This window comes from Schistocerca piceifrons, chromosome 1, assembly GCF_021461385.2.
Source record: "Schistocerca piceifrons isolate TAMUIC-IGC-003096 chromosome 1, iqSchPice1.1, whole genome shotgun sequence".
Taxonomy (NCBI): Eukaryota; Metazoa; Arthropoda; class Insecta; order Orthoptera; family Acrididae; genus Schistocerca; species Schistocerca piceifrons.
The window spans coordinates 470,838,069-470,859,589 of record NC_060138.1 but is presented as its reverse complement, the minus strand read 5'-3'; positions in this window follow the sequence as shown (position 1 = coordinate 470,859,589).

Below are 21,521 nucleotides of genomic sequence, written 5' to 3'. Positions count from 1 at the left end.
TTCCTCCCTATGTAGGTCGGTGTCAAAAAAAAATATTTTCGCATCCGGAGGAGAAAGTTGGTGATTGGAATTTCGTGAGAAGATTCCGTCGCAACGAAAAACGCCTTTCTTTTAATGATGTCCAGCCCAAATCCTGTATCGCTTCTGTGACACTCTCTCCCATATTTCGCGATAATACAAAACGTGCTGCCTCTCTTTGAACTTTTTCGAAGCACTCCGTCAGTCCTATTTGGTAAGGATCCCACACCGCGCAGCAGTTTTCTAAAAGAGAACGGACAAGCGTAGTGTTGGCAGTCTCCTTAGTAGGCCTGTTACATTTTCTCAGTGTCCTACCAATAAAACGCAGTCTTTGGTTAACCTTCCCCACAACATTTTCTATGTGTTTCTTCCAATTTTAGTTGTTCGTAATTGTAATTCCTAGGTATTTAGCTGAATTTACGGTTTTTAGATTAGACTGATTTATCGTGTAATCGAAGTTTAGCGAGTTCCTCTTAGCACTCATGTGGATGACCTCACAATTTTCGTTATTTAGTGTCAACTGCCACTTTTCGCACCATTGAGATATCTTTTCTAAATCGTTCTGCAGTATGTTTTGATCTTCTGATGACTTTACTAGTCGATAAACGACAGCGTCATCTGCAAACAACGGAAGACGGCTGCTCAGATTGTCTCCAAAATCGTTTATACAGATAAGGAACAGCAAAGGGCCTATAACACTACCTTGGGGAACGCCAGAAATCACTTCTGTTTTACTCGATGACTTTCCGTCAATTACTACGAACTGTGACCTCTCTGACAGGAAATCATAAATTCAGTCACATAACTGAGACGATTTCCATAAGCAATTTCACTACGAGCCGCTTGTGTGGTGCAGTGTCAAAAGCCTTCCGGAAATCCAGAAATACGGAATCGATCTGAAATCCTTTGTCAATAGCACTCAACACTTCATGTGAATAAAGAGATAGTTGTGTTTCACTGGAACGATGTTTTCTAAACCCATGTTGACTGTGTGTCAATAGACCGTTTTCTTCGAGGTAACTCATAATGCTCGAACACAATATATGTTCTAAAATCCTGCTGCATATCGACGTTAACGATATGGACCTGTAATTTAGTGGATTACTGCTACTATATTTGCCGGCCGGTGTGGCCGTGCGGTTCTAGGCGCTTCAGTCTGGAACCGCGTGACCGCTACGGTCGCAGGTTCGAATCCTGACTCGGGCATGGATGTGTGTGATGTCCTTAGGTTAGTTATGTTTAAGAAGTTCTAAGTTCTAGGGGACTGATGACCTTAGAAGTTAAGTCCCATTGTGCTCAGAGCCATTTGAACCATTTGAACCTACTATCTATCTTGAATATTGGTGTGACCTGTGTAACTTTCCAGTCTTTGGGTACTGATCTTTCGTCGTGCGAACGGTTGTATATGATTGTTAAGTATGGAGTAATGCATCAGCATACTCCGATAGGAACTTAATTGGTATACAGTCTGGACCAGAAGACGTGCTTTTATTAAGTGAAAATCTCCTAATAAATGTTTCCACAATGTTTCATTGTCCTAAGATCATTCGTTTGTGATAGAGGCCTTCTCCAGCAGAGATAGTCTAATTGTAACCAGTCCCTACTTTCATAACAGCCTCCAACGTAAATCATAACTGACACCGCATGTGTTTCAGGCATCGCAAAAAGTTCCTCAAGATGACTTCTGGAGGCTGTCTACTTCTATGAAACTACGAATGCAAGAGTGTTTTAACGTCTTTGGCGTTCACACCTTCTGCTGATAATGATGATGGACATCAGTTCCAAATGAAGTGAATACTCGTTACATGATTTACATCTCTACAAAGCTTGATTAACGTCGGACTAGAGCTTCATGGATCCATTTCCGTCGGGGTAGTACTAATCCTGCTGTCGAACAGTGTAATACTTTCCGCAACCTCTTCACGTCATTTAGAATTTAGCCACTTTTAAGGAAAGGGGACTCACAGACGCTCAAAAGTTTTGGTAAAGTTCATGTGTGTTTTTGTTGACGGCAAACACTCGCATTCCAGCAGGCATTACTTCCCGCCAGCCACGAGCGATGTCCTCACCGCCGCTCCTTTCTCGTGCCGCCACGCCGCGTCGGCTCGCTGCAGGCGCCCGCGACACCTCGCGCGCCCACCCACGCTTCCGCCTTTGTTTCTCTCTCCTCTGCAGGTGGCCGCCTCGTTTCTTTGCATATTTATCAGGCTCCTGTGACGTCCCTGCCGTGACGCGCCGCCCCCGATGGAGTGAGTTCCCGAGCCGCCGCCTCCAGTAGCGGAGCTGCCGCGCCACGCCGCTTCCTCCAAATCCATATGAATATGGATAAGCGCCTGCCTGCTGCCTCTTACACATACGCAGACGCCTCTGCTGATACAGTCTGCGAATATTTCTCACTCTGCGTTTCGCTGCGTAGAAAGTTCTCATTCAGTATTTGAGTGTCTACCGACTCTGTCTCACAATTTCTATTACAGGCGTCTAAGGGTTGTAGAGGGGACTTGGTAGATAAAGTTTTCATGAGAAACTCATTTCCGGAAATTTGCCCTTTGGTGGTCGTCGTGTGACTAGGGCCTCCCGTCGGGTAGACCTTTCGACGGGTGCAAGTCTTTCGATTTGACGCCACTTCGGTGACTTGCGCGTCGATGGGAATGAAATGAGTGGAGAAAATCTCCGACCCAGCCGGGAATGGAACCCGGGCCCTTGGGATTGACATTCTGCCGCACTGACCACTCAGCTACCAGGGACTGACTCTTTGGTGGTGAAATAAATATCGATAGATTTCAAATCTCTCGCTTCACGGTTCGCACACAGCGGAGGCAATGAGCTCAGATGTGTGTGCTGTTCAGGAGCCAGTGGCATTGGAGGTGGTTTCAGTATTCGCCATCGGGTTCTCTTCTTCGTAACGAAGGATACCGTTTTCCAGGTCAAGCTTGTGGCGCGTCTGTGGAGCACCACCATCAGTCCTCCTGCCTGCGAATGTACCAGTTTCTCGCAGCAATCTAATAACCCGGTTACAACGTGGACGCTGTCGACAGTGTGAAGCAGTCTAGGAAGTGTAGCCAGCGGAAAGTGATTAACATCAAATGTTCGATGAACAGTGTCGTTGAAGATGTTGTATACATAGTTCCACGTAGTCAGCGCGTACACAACTTTCCCACTAGAGCACGCCCCGCTAAGCACAACAGCGCAGAAGCAGCGCTCGTCCGTCTCCGCACTACGAGATGGCGCTGCCATAGAGACGGACCAAATTCTGCTTCCGCCGATCCGCGTATTAATATGTAACGCATTCAGTGAGAGAACCTTTTCTCCTTGCGGATCACACTCACGCAGTGATACATGAATGCGCGAGGTATTATAAGCATTGTACAGACCTCTGATAAGTCAGTCTGCATTTGTCTGTACCAGTCTGCAGTAGTCTGTACCAGTCTATAGTCAAGTTTCAGTCTGCGCCTAATAAGATTACCATATTCCTGTACATAGCCACGAAGATAAATGTATAGACACTTTTGTCAAGTATCAGAGACATGTGAGAGTAGGATTAACGTACCAATACCAAAGTAACTTCAGATTTGTTGTTGTTGTTGTGGTCTTCAGTCCTGAGACTGGTTTGATGCAACTCTCCATGCTACTCTATCCTGTGCAAGCTTCTTCATCTCCCAGTACCTACTGCAACCTACATCCTTCTGAATCTGCTTAGTGTATTCATCTCTTGGTCTCCCTCTACGATTTTTACCCTCCACGGTGTCCTCCAATGCTAAATTTGTGATCCCTCGATGCCTCAAAACATGTCCTACCAACCGATCCCTTCTTCTAGTCAAGTTGTGCCACGAACTCCTCTTCTCCCCAATCCTACTTAGTACCTCCTCATTAGTTACGTGATCTACCCACCTTATCTTCAGCATTCTTCTGTATCACCATATTTCGAAAGATTCTATTCTCTTCTTGTCCAAACTAGTTATCGTCCATGTTTCACTTCCATACATGGCTACACTCCATACAAATACTTTCAGAAACGACTTCCTGACACTTAAACCTATACTCGATGTTAACAAGTTTCTCTTCTTGAGAAACGCTTTCCTTGCCATTGCCAGTCTACATTTTATATCCTCTCTGCTTCGACCATCATCGGTTATTTTACTCCCTAAATAGCAAAACTCCTTTACTACTCTAAGTGTCTCATTTCCTAATCTAATTCCCTCAGCATCACCCGACTTCATTTGACTACATTCCATTATCCTCGTTTTGCTTTTGTTGATGTTCATCTTATATCCTCCTTTCAAGACACTGTCCATTCCGTTCAACTGCTCTTCCAAGTCCTTTGCTGTCTCTGACAGAATTACAATGTCATCGGCGAACCACAAAGTTTTTACTTCTTCTCCATCAATTTTAATACCTACTCCGAATTTTTCTTTTGTTTCCTTTACTGCTTGCTCAATATACAGATTAAATAACATTGGGGAAAGGCTTCAGATTGTCAATTGTAAATAGCATCCAGAAGCTAGTTAAGTAATTTTTATGCTTGTTATTATTTTAAAAATGTGTGTGAAAATTAATCATGTTCTGTTTAAAGTTTGTCACCGTCAATCTGCTACTCTAAGCGTGCAAGTGGCATTTCTATCGGCTGACCTAATGGCAGAAGATAAATACGCCACGATAAGACCACGAGACATATTTCTGACACTCGCCTACTTCGTTAGAGCGACAAGTCAAATAATCTGATGGTGTGTGTACTGAAGGTCTTACAGTACGCTCACCACAGAAGATAACCTTCAAAGGTGGTTTCGCTAGAGTTATACAGTATCTAAATCTACATACACATTCCGCATGTCACCGTATGGTGCATGTAGAAGGGTACCTCGTACCTTTTGCCGATAATGGTCATTTCGTTTCGTTTTCCACTCGCAAAAAACGTGAGAGAAAAATTACTGTCCATATGCCTCCGTATAAGCCGCTGATTTCTCTCATCTCGTCATCGTGGTCCTTGGGCAAAATGCACGTTGGTGGCAGTATATTCACTATACGATGGTTGCCCAGAAAGTAATGCACCACATTTTTTTTCTCAGCCGTAAACAATGCTATGAATGCGAAACGTTACTATTCATTATTTAAAGTCTCCTTAGTGAGCGCGCCAAGTTTCCGTCACTTCCGACAGTTAGCGAAGCTGCAGGTCAGTTTCAAAATGGTTCAAATGGCTCTGGGCACTATGGGGCTTAATTTTTCAGGTCATCAGCCCCCTAGAACTTAGAACTACTTAAACCTAACTAACCTAAGGACATCACACACATCCATGCCCGAGGCAAGATTCGAACCTGCGACCGTAGCGGTCGCGCGGTTCCAGACTGAAGCGCCTAGAACCGCTCGGCCACACCGGCCGTCTGTCAGTTTCAAAATGGCGTCTGTAGCTGAGGTACGTTACAAGTAACGTGCCGTCATTGAACATCTGACTGCAGAGAAATAAATTGTGAGGAATATTCGCAAACGTTTGTGCAAAGTCTACGGAGAACCTGCTGTCGACATAATTATAATTAGTCGGTTCGGCGGAGCTCCACGATTTGCAGCAGTCGGAAGACCGTCCACCCTACAGCCCTGACGTAGCCTCCTCGGACTTCCACTTGTTTGGGCCAGTAAAGGGTGCCATTCGTGGATGAAATTTTGAGGACGATGAAGAGGTGATTCACACAGTGAAGCACTGACTTCGCAACCAGGACAAGGTTTGGTACTGACAGAGAATAGACGCACTTGTTCCACGCTAGAAGAAGGCCCCGTACAATGGGATGGAGTTTACGTGGAAGAAGAGGGTCTGTAGATAAAAGACCATTCCTTGGTGTGTGTAATTCTCATTATGTTCAATAAATAATTGTTGAAGAAAAAAGATGCAGTGTATTACTTTCTGGGCAACCCAACTGAGTCAAATAGCGACCGACCTAACAAATCATTGAGAAAATAGCAAATTGTAGCGAAATGAAAGAAAACCTGTAGAGGATCAACACACGCTGCAGGAACTGAAAATTAACTCTCATCATAAACAAATGTAACGTATTGAGCATAAAAAAGGCAGAACGAGCCATTCTTGTATGATTACACGACTTCATAACAATCACTGGAAGCACTCACTTCCACAAAATATCGAGGAGTATGCGTACAGAGTGATTTTAACTGCAACTACGACATAAAAATAATTGCAAGGAAGGCATAGGCTTGACGAAAGACTCATTGGAAAAAACCTCAGGAAATGTAGTGCACTGGCAAACAAGGTAGCTTAACTTTAATATTGCTCGTCTGCCTGGGATCCGTAACAGATAGCATTGATACAGGAGATTCAAAGAAGAGCAGCACGTTTCGTACCGAAAGCATTTAGTAAGAGCGAAAGTGTCACAAAGATGCTCTGCCAACTCCAGTAGCAGACATTACAAGAGAGACAATCTATCTGGAGGAGACAAAAGTAATGGGGTATCTCCTAACACGAGGTCTGTTCAAAAAATTCCGGAACATTCGTAATTTCGCACCAATGGTGTGTTGTAGCGAAATGCGGTTGGCAATCCTGCACAGTCCTATGTTTAATGTGTAATTGCGGCAAGTTTCATTGTTGTATGTCTGTTAGTTACTGTTCATTTCTGTATTGAGTGGAACGTTGTGTCGCACATTTTGCGAATTTCGAAATGGCAGAGTTAGAGGAGCAACGCGTCTACATTTAATTTTGCATGAAACTCAAGAAAACCTATACAGAGCCACACATAATGACGCAGGAAACCGACGGTGATGAGTGCTTAATTCGTACTCGGTGTTAGGAATGTTTCACATGGTTTAAAAGTGGTCAGACAGAAGTTAAAGGTGCCCCTCGTTCAGCACTCCCTTCGACGTCTACCGACAACGGTCATGTCAGGAACGTTAGTCGAAGACTGACATTCCGAGAGTTTGCAGAAGAATGTTATATTTCAGTTGGATCATGTCGTGAAACCCTGACACGGCATCTCGGAATGCATCGAATTGCCGCCAAGTTCGTCCCACGGATCATGAGTCAAGACCAGAAAGACCTTCACCTCGCAATCTGTGAAGAGCTTTTGGACTGCGCAAATGAGAACGAGATGTTCCGTAAGAGAATCATAAATTGTGATGAGACGGCGGTCTGAGATTATGATGTTGAGACCACGATTCAATCTTCACAATGTGGTGGGAAAGCTCCAAGACCAAGAAATGCTCGTCGGATCAGGTCAATTGTCAAAGCCATGCTGATAGTTTTTTTCTTTTTTTTACATTAAACGATTAATTCACCATAAATTCGAACCACAGTGACAAAGTGTTAATCTGTGGTACTATTGGGACGTGTTGCGAGGCCTGCGAGAAAATGTGAGAAGGAAACGGCCTGAATTATGTCGAGGCAATGCATGGCTCTTGCCTCGCGATAACGCCCCAGCAATCCCTGTTGATGCGTGACTATCGCACTAAAAACGAACTCACCGTGCTGCCTCACCCTCCGTACTCACCAGACCTGGCCCCTGAGGACTTTCTTTCACTTCCAAAGTTGAGTCAAACAGGGCTTGGATGGCGTGAACAGGTACAGCTGCCCATGCAGCTTCAACATGATACCACAGTTCATCAAGAGTAGTGACTGGCTTATTGCGACGAGACAGTTGCTCGGCCACCACTGACCAGACGTTTTCAATTGGTGAGACATCTGGAGAATGTGCTGGCCAGGGCAGCAGCCGAACATTTTCTGTATCCAGAAAGGCCCGTACAGGACCTGCAACATGCGGTCGTGCATTATCCAGCTGAAATGTAGGGTTCCGCAGGGATCTAATGACGGGTAGAGCCACGGGTGGCAACACATCTGAAATGTAACGTTCACTGTTCAAAGTGCCGTCAGTGCGAACAAGAGGCGACCGAGACGTGTAACCAATGGCACCCAATACCATCACGCAGGGTGATACACCAGTATGGCGATGAATACACGCTTCCAATGTGCGTTCACCGCAATGTCGCCAAACACCGATGCGACCATCACGATGCTGTAAACAGAACCTGGATTCATCCGAAAAAAATGACGTTTTGCCATTCGTGCACTCAGGTTCGTCGTTGAGTACACCATCTTAGCCGCTCCTGTCTGTGATGCACCGTCAAGGGTAACCGCAGCCATGGTCTCCGAGCTGATAGTCCATGCTGCTGCAAACGTCGCCGAACCGTTCGTGCAGATGGTTGTTGTCTTGCAAACGTCCCCATCTGTTGACTCAGGGATCGAAACGTGGCTGCACGATCCGTTACAGCCACGAGGGTAAGATGCCTGTCATCTCGATTGCTAGTGATACGAGGCCGTTGGGATCCAGCACGGCATTCCGTATTACCCTCCTGAACCCACCGATTCCATATTCTGCTAACAGTCATTGGATCTCGACCAACGCGAGCAGCAATGTCGCGATACGATAAACCGCAATCGCGATAGGCTACAATCCGACCTTTATCAAAGTCGGGAACGTGATGGTACGCATTTCTCCTCCTTACACGAGGCATCACAATAACGTTTCACCAGGCAACGCCGGTCTACTGCTGTTTGTGTATGAGAAATCGCTTGGAAACTTTCCTCATGTCAGCACGTTGTAGGTGTCGCCCCCGGCGCCAAACTTGCGTGAATGCTCTGAAAAGCTGATCATTTGCATATCACAGCATCTTCTTCCTGTAGGTTAAATTTCGCGTCTGTATCACGTCATCTTTGTGGTGTAGCAATTTTAACGGCCAGTAGTATATTCCAGACACACTGCGGCTCAAAATCGACATGAAAAGTCCTCAGGAAGTGGCATAAATTTCGTTAATGAAAACTCCTCTTCCTTCAGGGAGTTGACGCCCACGCATTTGAGGCCTAATACGACAGTTCCCGGGAGGTAGGCAACAGGAGTACGTTCTCGAAAACGCTCAACACTGCTAGCACCTCCTGGGCGATTGAATCCAACTCTAAGGGTATCGTGGAGCTGCCCATTGAACGTGATCTGACCCCTCTGGAACGTGATACAACTTCAGTTTTTGTTCTGGTATACAGAATGTAACGAATAGGGACCACTCAAAAGCGTTCGACCAGATGTGAACGTGATCCAAAGCAGCAAAGGTTCTTTATGCTTTCTCAGCCCTCCTATTTTGCGCCCGCCTGTGTCGTGATCATGGAGGGATGCAACATTGCCATGTGTGTGAACAAAACTGCAAAGGGCCCCTGTAAAAACCCAGCTTGGCAACACCCTTTGTGCAATCCACGCAACGTTGCTGAGCATCATAAAACTGTACCTATGGAAGACTTCGACACCCATTCAGCTGAGCGGTGTCTCGCAGCTGCTCTAGCGCCTGAGAGTAGGCAACCCTATCTAAGGGATGTCGAGAAGGTTGTATGAAGGTGCATTTACACCTGTGCGCCTTGCCCCTTGTCACCGTGCGACTATGATTGCCCCACATGCAAGTAGACGCTCGAGTGTTGGTCGCATGCCTCTTCCTCAACATGTGCGTGCGAGTGATTCTATGATTCTATTCGCACCTGTGTTCACACTGGGCGCCTCTGCTTCCGAGTGGGGCAACCTACAGCCGCAAGGCGCCCAGGTGTAAACGCGCCTTTAGAGGGGGGGGGGGGGGGTGACCGTCCGAGGGAAGGGGTGGGTGTCAGCAGTGTCGAAAGCTGTCAAGAACGCCTTCCTGTTGCTTATCCCACTATGAACTGTCGCTTTCAGCCCCTAAATGTATGGGAATGAGCACCCCAAGGGAAGGGATGGTTGCGTTGTGTCTTTTATGCCATCTCCTGAGGGCTTTTCCTGTCAATTCAGAGCGGCGGTGCGTCTGAAATGTTTCTCTCAGCCGCCCGTAACAAACCCACGCGATTTCAACTACGGATATCACGGTTTTTGACCTCAACCGTGGAGGCATTAGAAGAAGGAGTAAATGGTAAGGGTAGGTGTGACGATGTTTCCATCGTGTGACACGTCCACAACAAAGGTGGCTGAAATTCGGTGCTAATGTCACATCATTAACCCAAGTTACTATCTTACATGAACTTCCGAATTGTGACCTTTTTTCGTATGTGTCGACGCCTTGCTCTCTGTAGCGTTGCCGAGCCCGAGGGGCCATGATTTTGTAATGTTACGTAGGAAGAAGGCCCTATGCAGTTCTGAGCTAAATTTCAAATTTATGGGTCGAAATGGACACAATTACGGGATTTCGAAAAAATGATACTACATTTGCGCAGTGCATTAGCTGCAATCTCGGGCTTCTCGCAGATGACATAGTTACGCACTAGAAAAAACTAGCGGTAAAAATTGCAGTATATCCAATTACGTTTTGAGTCGACATCATTCAGCTAAGATTGCAACCAGTTTTTGATATAGAGAAAAACATAGCTGTGAACTTCACAAAACTTAAAGCACGATATTCTTTGATTACAGGATTAATAAGTCACTGAGTGAAGATTTATCCTAGGTAGAACCAGTCAGGTCACAAAAATATTTGGGACTATCAATATGTAGAGATATGACTTGTAGCGAACAGATATGATTAGTTGTAGGTAAAGCAAACAAAGAAAATGCAATTTTTCTACAAAAGCAGTTGTACGTAAAATATCTGTACGACGTATACTTGAAAGCTGCCCAAATGAGGGGGTTTATATGATCTAAACGAAGCACTGAATGTAGACAAAGAAGGTGGGTGCGAATTGTAACATGCTAATCCGACTAAGAGAGAGAGAGAGAGAGAGAGAGAGAGAGAGAGAGAGAGAGAGAGAGGGGCGGGCGGGAGGGAAAGGGTAAGAGGAATGTTGCACTTCAGAAGAAGACGCTGTACACCTAACGAGCACCAGCTTAGAGAAGTTCAGAAAGCGTTTTTCAGAGCATAAACTACAAATACTCTTCTCCCACTACGTATCTGTTCCCTAGATATCATACTGAAAAAATTACGGAAATAATAAGAAACAAACGTACAAGCAGTCGTTCTTGCCATTCTCCAATCATAGGTGGAAAGGAAAGAAACCTTAATATAAGGTACGACAGAAAGCACCCTGTGTTATGCGCCTCACAGCGACTGGCAGAAGCAGATGCAGGTGCAGTGCAGATATAAAAAAGGCAGTATTTCCAGGTAGTACACAGAATTGTGTGTGTAATTCCAGAGAAAGAATACTGAGTACTCACCGAGAAGTTATATGTACAGCAGTGATGATTATGGGGGGAAAACACTTGCAAAATGGCTCTGAGCACTATGCGACTTAACTTCTGAGGTCATCAGTCGCCTAGAACTTAGAACTAACTAAACCTGACTAACCTAAGGACATCACACACATCCATGCCCGAGGCAGGACTCGAACCTGCGACCATAGCGGTCACGCGGTTCCAGACTGAAGCGCCTTTAACCGCACGGCCACACCGGCCGGCGAAAACACTTGCATTCCTGAGACATTTATCAAGTTGGTGACCAGGGTCGAAGGCATAAAAAGGTATGTACAACAATATTAGAACTGCCAATATGATGCTCTTGCCGGGTGAACATAACCTGCTTATGAGCATACTATTTGATCAGAAGTATATGGACACCAAGTTGTGGACACTAACAAAGGTCGTTTCCACCCTTCCCCTTTATGATTGCTTGAACTCCGCTGGACACTCTTTCAGTGAGATGCCGAAGCCCCTTCTTCCTCAAGAGCAATAACCAGAGAAGGTAGTGATGTCGGATTCTTGGATCTGGAGCGAAGTCTACGTTCCATATCATCCCAAAGGTATTCCATTGGGTTCAAGACAGAGTGCATTCTCAGGCTGATAGAAGCAATCGTCGCCACCGAACTGTTCCTCCACAATACACAGTACACAAGGCTTGAAAATTTGTTAATATTCGTCCAAATTTAGTGTTTCCGTAAGTGAAATATGGGGAACACTACCTAACCACGAAATCACCACCATGCCGTGACACCATCTCCTCAGCACTTTTACAATAGGCACTACACATGACGGCAGCTCAAGTCCTTCAGGAATCCGCCAAACACAAATCCTTCCACCGAATTGGCACAAGATATAGTGTGATTCAAATCACTCGTTTCTCGTCATACATTGTCCAGTGGCGCCAGTCTTTACGTTATCTCAAGTGTCTCTTAGCACTGATAATTTAAATTTACTATGTCTTTTAAAGAAATACACGGTTGATATTTACAAAATTTGTCATTTTAATGATGCACCATTATATGAAACGTCGATCGTTAAAAGATAGACCAAAGCGTTCAGAATTTGGCATTCAGGTCCTTGTTACAAAACTTGTTAGTTTCACATTGACAGCAAATCCTGAACTATTATAGATATGATCAATATTCAAGATTTATTGGGATGACCATGAAAATTTAAGAATTGTGGCTTCATTCCCTGAATTACTACAGAATTAAATAGTTTTCATAAATGTTTCCTTTTATGGTCCGCCATATTTAACACTACTGACAGCCTTGGGAGAGCCAGTCCTGACAAAACTCTACCATCTGGTGAGCAAGATGTATGAGACTGGCGAAATACCCACAGGCTTCAAGAAGAATATAATTATTCCAATCCCAAAGAAAGCAGGTGTTGACAGATGTGAAAATTACCGAACAATCAGTTTAATAAGCCACAGCTGCAAAATACTAACGCGAATTATTTACAGACGAATGGAAAAACTAGTAGAAGCGGACCTCGGGGAAGATCAGTTTGAATTCCGTAGAAATATTGGAACACGTGAGGCAATACTGACCCTACGACTTATCTTAGAAGCTAGATTAAGGAAAGGCAAACCTACGTTTCTAGCATTTGTAGACTTAGAGAAAGCTTTTGACAATGTTGACTGGAATACTCTCTTTCAAATTCTGAAGGTAGCAGGGGTCAAATACAGGGAGCGAAAGCCTATTTACACTTTTGTACAGAAACCAGATGGCAGTTATAAGAGTCGAGGGACATGAAAGGGAATCAGTGGTTGGGAAGGGAGTGAGACAGGGTTGTAGCCTTTCCCCGATGTTATTCAATCTCTATATTGAGCAAGCAGTGAAGGAAACAAAAGAAAAATTCGGAGTAGGTATTAAAATCCATGGAGAGGAAATAAAAACTTTGAAGTTCGCCGATGACATTGTAATTCTGTCAGAGACAGCAAAAGACTTGGAAGAGCAGTTGACCGGAATGGATAGTTTCTTGAAAGGAGGATATAAGATGAACATCAACAAAAGCAAAACGAGGATAATGGAATGTAGTCGAATTAAGTCAGGTGATGCTGAGGGAATTAGATTAGGAAATGAAACACTTAAAGTAGTAAAGGAGTTTTGCTATTTGGGGAACAAATTAAGTGATGATGGTCGAAGTAGAGAGTATATAAAATGTAGACTGGCAATGGCAAGGAAAGCGTTTTTGAACAAGAGAAATTTGTTAACATCTAGTATAGATTTAAGTGTCAGGACGTCGTTTCTGAAAGTATTTGTATGGAGTGTAGCCATGTATGGATGTGAAACATGGACGATAAATAGTTTAGATAAGAAGAGAATAGAAGCTTTCGAAATGTGGTGCTACAGAAGAATGCTGAAGATTAGATGGGTAGTCACATAACTAATGAGGAGATATTGAATAGAATTGGGGAGAAGAATAGTTTCTGGCACAACTTGACAAGAAGAAGGGACCGGTTGGTATGACATGTTCTGAGACATCAAGGGATCACCAATTTAGTATTGGAGGGCAGCATGGAGGGTAAAAATCGTAGAGGGAGACCAAGAGATGAATACACTAAACAGATTCAGAAGGATATAGGTTGCAGTAGGTACTGAGAGATGAAGAAGCTTGCACGGGATAGAGTGGCATGGAGAGCTGCATCGAACCAGTCTCAGGACTGAAGACCACAACAACAACACCACCACCACCTCCTTGGGCACAACAGCTCCTACGGGGTTTCCCTATGACGTAGGCTCTTGTCTGTCTCACTCGCACACTACAGCGCTTAGGCCTTGATCTGCCTGGCCTCATTCAGCACAATAGACACCTGTGGACTTTCCCCAACTCGTGGCGAATCTGCGCTCTTTGTGGCACACGGTCCTGGACGACACGATTCGTTTCACAATTTCTGGAAGGCTGTCTCTTTCGGCCATATACTTAAATGAGAGCGAAATGCTCGTTAACTCACAAGTGGTTGCAAAAAAATCACACAAAATCAGCGAAAATAATCACTCGTGAATTCTATAGTACTGCCAGTAGTCCAGGCAGCACAATGAATGGCATAGGCAGTTAAAAAGAACTGGGTACAATGGTCAAAGAGTTCCTCATAAGCAACACTTTTCAGTTAAGTATCAGATCATCATTTCCTCCACACAAAATACATTGAACGATGACAGCATGACACCTTATTGAATCTTTAGGTAATAGAATACTTGTTATAAAGTTTAGTGCATAATAGTTACTTTTGTTCTATATTTATTTATCAGAAAGCACACTGGTGGAAGGCTACTGTCGGTGGCATTCAAAGCTAAAAAGAAAATTGTATTGGTTTTACCTAAAAGAATTTAACGTTTATTATGTAATGGATATTATTGTTACTTTATTTAGAACGTGAAAGTGGTCAAGCTTTGATTATTTGAATATGTTAAAATGTAAAATAACGTAGAATAGGCTGTAGCCAGGCAAATGGACGACGACGGTGTTCGGCACGCGGGAGACGCGGCCGGAGACAGCAGAGAGAGTGCCGGTGCAGACGCGAAAGCGTACAGTTCGGCTGGAGACACCAAAGTGGACAGTTCTGGTCTGGACACCAAAGGGTACAGATCGGATTGAGGCACGAAAGCAAACAGTCGGTCATTGGGCAGCTAGGAAATGAAACGACTTACAAAATTTCGCGTTGTGTGGTAGCGCGGGACTTAGTCTCTGAGCGGTGAGCAGCCGCGCGCCCGATGTGAAATCTCAACTTTTCGTGTAAATATCAAGGAGGAGTATTGGACTTGGGTTTCGCGATGAGATTGTGAATGATCGAACTGTGTCAAATGGAATTTTAGTGGCGTCCAATGTCTTATGGGGTAAAAAGGTGGATCTGTGTTTGGAAGTAATGTCTTAAGTGCATCGGGCAACAGTCCACAGCACTGTATGATATCTTAACGAGACAAGGAATTTAAGATAGTATCCTCAGATTTTTCCATTCGTCACTGACGTGAATATTGATGACAAGTGCAACAGAATAAATCGAGCTGCAAACACATTAGCCACTCTACTTCCCCCAGTGAAACATAGTGCTGGCTCACCGTTGTGAAATTAATGAGGAAGTTCAAGGTCTTTGCTGTAGATGATGTATGGGCAGATATGATAATGCACAGAAGCAAAATTTTATTTGTCCGCATCGAGCCCCCTCCGCTCCCGCCGACGAACTGCAAATATTGTCAGGTATCTTTAGCACAGTGGGACTTGTGCACCTTCTCCGCAGGTATAGACGTCACTGAAGGCATGTGAGGCGTCGACTCCAGCTCAGTCTTAGTTCGAAAAGTATCAGCAATCTTTACTGAAGTCCTACTGTCCTGTAATGGGCTGTGTTGTTGCTAGATAACTATTTTTACCATATGAAGTCAGCTTCCACTATTTCGTAAAAATAATTACACATAAATAGTTGTGTGTTATTTTGAATGACAGTCATTCTGGGTCGTTACAAGGCCTTTCTAGTAACTTTGCCAACCATTTGCTTACAGTTAGCAAATAAATATTCCAGAAGTTTAGAACTGTGTTACAGTCCAGCGCTCAAAATCAAACCCTATGTTTAATATGCACAATGCTTTTATCCAATGAGCTATCAAAGTTTTCATCCTGCTAGTATGTCACTGCAGTGCTGCAAATTATTCCTGTTTAATACTAAGTGTAGACCAGTATTTTTAAGGTTTCTGGGAATCACAGCGAGATTTATTGAAACATGTTGTAGTGCTGTTAAAATGATTGTGAAGATAATTGAAGACGGAGTATCATTATATAGGTCAACTACCATGACAAAACATTTACGCAGAATTATCTGTCTGTATAGCATTTCATTTATCCACATTGATTCTGCGTCCGACTGATTGCCATCATCAGCTCTGTCTGAAGACAAAAAGGGAAGAAATAGAGGTTACATATTTTCGCACATAGCACGAAAAAGAAAATAGGCCCAAAATAGGCAAGAGAAAAATTAAGTGTATAGATACCTAAGATGAATACCAAAATTAAGGGAAAAATCACTATAGTGAGTCAGATGAAACAGCATGATATTTTGGCGATCTAGGCAACTGTATTATCATTTATCAACTGCTAGCTGTTATCCACAGCTGCACTCATATATCAGTAGTCTTGTTATGAGTGATATGAGTAAGTAAGCTACTGTACGTGCAATAACAGCAGCTGCCCTCACATGTCTGCATGCTTAGTTTAGCATAGCTCTTGATGTACACCCCCACTCTCGCCTCTCCAAGCCGTCCCAACGCACAATATATCGATATGTGCAACGTCGCTGCCAAGGAATGCGTACAAAGCAGCATCGGTAGGAGCACCCATCTACACATCACACTACTGAAGTAGCTACACATAATACAACGTGTAAATTATGTAGCAAATAGTGAGGAAGTATGGACTAAACACAGTTACGGTTTGTGTAACAATTGCATTCATTATTTTCAATCGTATCACAAAGCATATATTTTCAGAAATATGTTAAAAATCAGAAATCAAAGAGTAATAGGTTTTCAAAAGAGCAAACATTTTCCCTAATTCGCGTAATCTTCTTCAAATCAGTACGTTTCTTGAACAACACGCTTTCTAAAGGACTCTATGTCCCTTCTTAGCCTTCAAATAATCTCTGTATCAAATTTCATCAAAATCGGTTCAGCAAGTTAATTGTGAAAACTTAACAGACAGAGTTACTGTCTTATTTATAATATTAGCATAGATAAAAATTTCAGTTACGAAAATTATCTTTCATGATCCGCGTATGATGAAATAAAGCTTATTAGTACCCTGATCTATACTCAAATTACCTGTGAAAACTTCACAAAAGAGATGAGGGTGTCCAAAAAGTCAGACAGACAGACAGGTGCGACGGTTTTAGATAAAACTTGAAATCCCGACATCTTTTATTCCGTGATCTGATTTTGATAAATTAAAGCCTGTATGGTGCACAAAGCTATCCTCAACTTAACTACAAAAACACCACGAAAATTCGTGTGGTAGTTTTGTAGAATCGTGTTCAAAGAGAGAAACAAACACACACGACAGTTTTACTGATTTATTATTAGTATAGATAAATAACGTTTTATTTTTGCATCATATTATTATGATTTATGAAGTCGTTCTGGATGCCGCCAGTAAATCTGCGTTCACACGATATCTATATGATGTTTTCAAGAGGTCTTCCGACGGCCAACCTCTATGGCCTAATGACTGTCGGCACGGTAGCTCAGTGTGTTCGGTCAGAGGGTTAGCTGCCCTCTGGAAAAAAAAAAAAAAACTGAACGGGTGTCAGCGGACGTATACCCCGAATAAAGTCAACGAACAATGTAGAACAAAATGAGATCGAGAAAAAAAAAAGAAAATGATCCCCATCGCAGACTGGTTCGTGTTCGATTCCCTGTGGCCGCCACAAATTTTTCTCTTTTGGAAAAATCTGTAACTGGGCCCAGTCACCCTGGGGATGCCAAATGAGAAGCTGCTTGGGTACATTAATTACGAAACTGGCACGCAAAGCACTGAGGTGGCATTACAGCTATAATCAGCGCCACGCGTCCTTTATTTTTTAATTATTTGCAGCTCTATTAAGGTTAAACAAGTAAATATGAGCGACTGTTGTCACAACCGTTATTCCCTGCGCCCACTGTTCGTTGCTAAATGAGCCGTGATGCTGCTAATTCCCCACGGAAACTGTAGTGCTTTGGAAGACTGTCATTCGTTTTTCACTCTCTCAAGTCATCAAGGACTGAAATGTCTCCTTCTCTGTAAGCTTATCGACATCTCATACTCCTCTTTCCACTACATTTCATCCTTTTTTAGCATACTTTCCTTTCTTTTTCTCTGCGTCGTTGCCGTCTTCTAGTGAATGGCGCGTCGTGCCGCAGTGGTTAAGACACTGGGCTTGCTTTATAGAAATACAAATTTCCATCGCCGTCAGGTCATCTGTCCAGATTCAGGTTTGCAATATTTCCATAAATTAATTAGAACGAATGCCGCGATGGTTCTTCCGAAAACATCGTTACCAATTTCTTTCTCTAATCGTTCCAGTCCCTTTCTAATGACGTCAGCGGCTGCTCCTGTATTGTAGTGTCACAAAATCTTTTGCGACACTCGTTTTTCAGCGTTCAACACCCCAATTTAAGGTTACTAAGAACACTGGTATGCAAAACTTGAGGACAAAAGTAACTTTCGCTTGATGTATCACTGCCAACTAATATAATTCGATGAAACGTGGACTTTCCACAGAAAGAACCGTTACAGTACAGTACAAAAGAATGATTCAAATGGCTCTGAGCACTATGGAACTTAACTTCTCAGGCCATCAGCCCCTAGAACTTAGAACTACTTAAACATAACTAACCTAAGGAAATCACACACATCCATGCCCGAGGCAGGATTCGAACCTGCGACCGGAGCGGTCGCGGGGTTCCAGACTGAAGCGCCTAGAACCGCTCGGCTACACAGGCCGGCAGTACAGTACAGAAGCAAAATGAATCAAATACGCAAGCAGTGTTACACTGACGTCACAGCGATCCATGGTTGTCCTCCTGACATTACGAAAGGCGAGACACGGCACTTAACGAAGAATGTGATGACCACCACGGACGGCAACGCATGCTGTGCGATGTTCTCCCGTACTGGCCACAATGTCGGCAACGAGTTCTTGTGGTAGGGCGTTCCGTATCTCCACAGAGCGGTTGACAGCCACTGGATGGTCATTGTTGGTGCATGTGGACGTGCTGCGATACGTCTCGCCAGCGTATCCCACTCGTGCTTCGTGGGACTTAAGTCGGTAAAACGGGAACGCCAGTTCATTCGCTGAATATACTCCAGTTCCAGGACGTCCCGCGCCCACGCTGTTCAATACAGTCGCTCACTGCAATCGACAAAAATTAAGCCAGGACCAGAGCACCCCTGAAAAGAATGCATATCGGGAAGGAGCACAGCGTCACAATAATATTGACCGATGAGTGCACCGCGCTCAAGCATTTGAAGGCCAGTGCACCCATGCAACATGCTTCCCCATACCATAAAAACTGGGCTACCAAAAGCATCATGTTCGACAGCTTTCGTGAGTGCATCATGTGCTCCCACCTCCTGCCATACACGGTATGAGGATATGTCCAGCATTCTTGAACATAATCGTTTTAGTGGCCCAGGTGTTATGGTTTGGGGAGAGATACTGTTGTATAAGCGTACTGGCTTCCAAATCTTTGGAGATGGGACAACCATCACTCAACGTAACAATGACACTGTACTCCTTACCCATGTGCGACCTTTTCAGGAGTGAATTCGGCCCTGACTTCGTTTTTATGTATGACAATGTGCGACTGCATTGAAACAGCGCAGATGGAGTAGCTCTTGGAACGAGACGACATCAGGCGAATCGGCTACCCTCCTCTTTCCCCCGACTTTTATCCCATCGATCCTGCCTGCGATGTTTTGGGGAGACGTATTGCTGCACGTGCACATGCACTAACGACCATCTAACGGCGCTGATGGAGAAATATAATGCCCTACACAATCATTCCATACCCAACCCTGTGTCCAGCGTTGAAGCATGTTGCGGAGCATGCACTGGTGTCAGACCTTGTCAGGTGAGTCGCGATTTCAGTTGGTAAGAGCGGATGGTAAGGTTCGAGTGTGGCACAAACCTCACGAAGCCATAACCTGGGTTGTCAAAAAGACACTAAGCAAGCAGTTGTCGGTTCTATAATGGTGTTGGCTGTATTTACCCGGAATGTACTGCGTCTTCTGGTCCAGCTGAACCGTTCATTGACTGGAAATGATTATCTTCGGCTAGTTGGACACCATTTGCAACTATTCATGGACTTCATGTTCCTAAGAATGTCACTGGGCCATAACTGTTTGCGACTGGTGTGAAGTCGGCTGCTTCAGTCCACAACCGCGCTGCTGCTACGGTCGCAGGTTCGAATCCTGTCTCGGGCATGGACGTGTATGATGTCCTTAGGTTAGTTAGGTTTCAGTAGTTCTAAGTCTAGGAGACTGATGACCTCAGACGTTAAGTCCCATAGTGCTTAGAGTCATTTGAACCATTTGACTGGTCTGAAGAACATTCTTCGAGTGAATGATCTGGCTCACAGATCGGTCGACATGAATCCATCGAACCATTATGGGACATAATCGAGAGGTCAGTTCGTGCTCAAAATCCTTTATCGTCGACACATTCGCAATTTTGGACGGTTATAGAAACAGCGTAGTTCAATAGTTCTGTAGAAGACTTCCGATGACTTGTTCAGTCCATGCCAAGCCCAGCTGCTGCACTACGCCGGGCAAAAGGAGGTCCGAGGTATTCCACGACTTTTGTTACCTCAGTGTGTATGCATATACAGGGTGGTCTATTGATCGTGACCAGGCCAAATATCTCACGAAATAAGGGTCAAACGAAAAAACTACAAAGAACGAAACTTGTCTAGCTTGAAGGCGGAAACCAGATGGCGCTATGGTTGGCCCGTTAGATGGTGCTGCCATAGGTGAAATGGATATCAACCGCGTTTTTTTTTTAAATAGAAACCCCCATCTTTTGTTACATATTCGTGTAGTACGTAAAGAAATATGAATGTTTTAGTTGGACCACTTTTCTCACTTTGTGATAGATGGCGCTGTAAAAGTCACAAACATATGGCTCACAATTTTAGACGAACAGTTGGTAACAGACAGGTTTTCTAATTAAAGTACAGAACGTAGGTACGTTTGAATATTTTATTTCGGTTGTTCCAATGTGATACATGTACCTTTGTGAACTTCTCATTTCTGAGAACGCATGCTGTTACAGCGTGATTACCTGTAAATACCAGATTAATGAAATAAATGCTCAAAATGATGTCCGTCAACCTCAAAGCATTTGGCAATACTTGTAACGACATACCTCTCAACAGCTAGTAATTCGCCTTCCGTAATGTTTGCACATGCATTGACAATGCGCTGACGCATGTTGTCAGGCGTTGTCGGTGGATCACGATAGCAAATATCCTTCAACTTTCCCCACGAAAAGAAATCCGGGGACGTCAGATCCGGTGAACGTGCGGGCCATGGTATGGTGCTTCGATGACCAATCCACCTGTCATGAAATATGCTATTCAATACCGCTTCAACCACACCCGAGCTATGTGCCGGACATCCATCATGTTGGAAGTACATCGCCATTCTGTCATGCAGTGAAACGTCTTGTAGTAACATCGGTAGAACATTACTTAGGAAATCAGCATACATTGCACCATTTAGATTGCCATCGATAAAGTGGGGGCCAATTATCCTTCCTCCCATAATGCCGCGCCATACATTAACCCGCCAAGGTCGCTGATGTTCCAC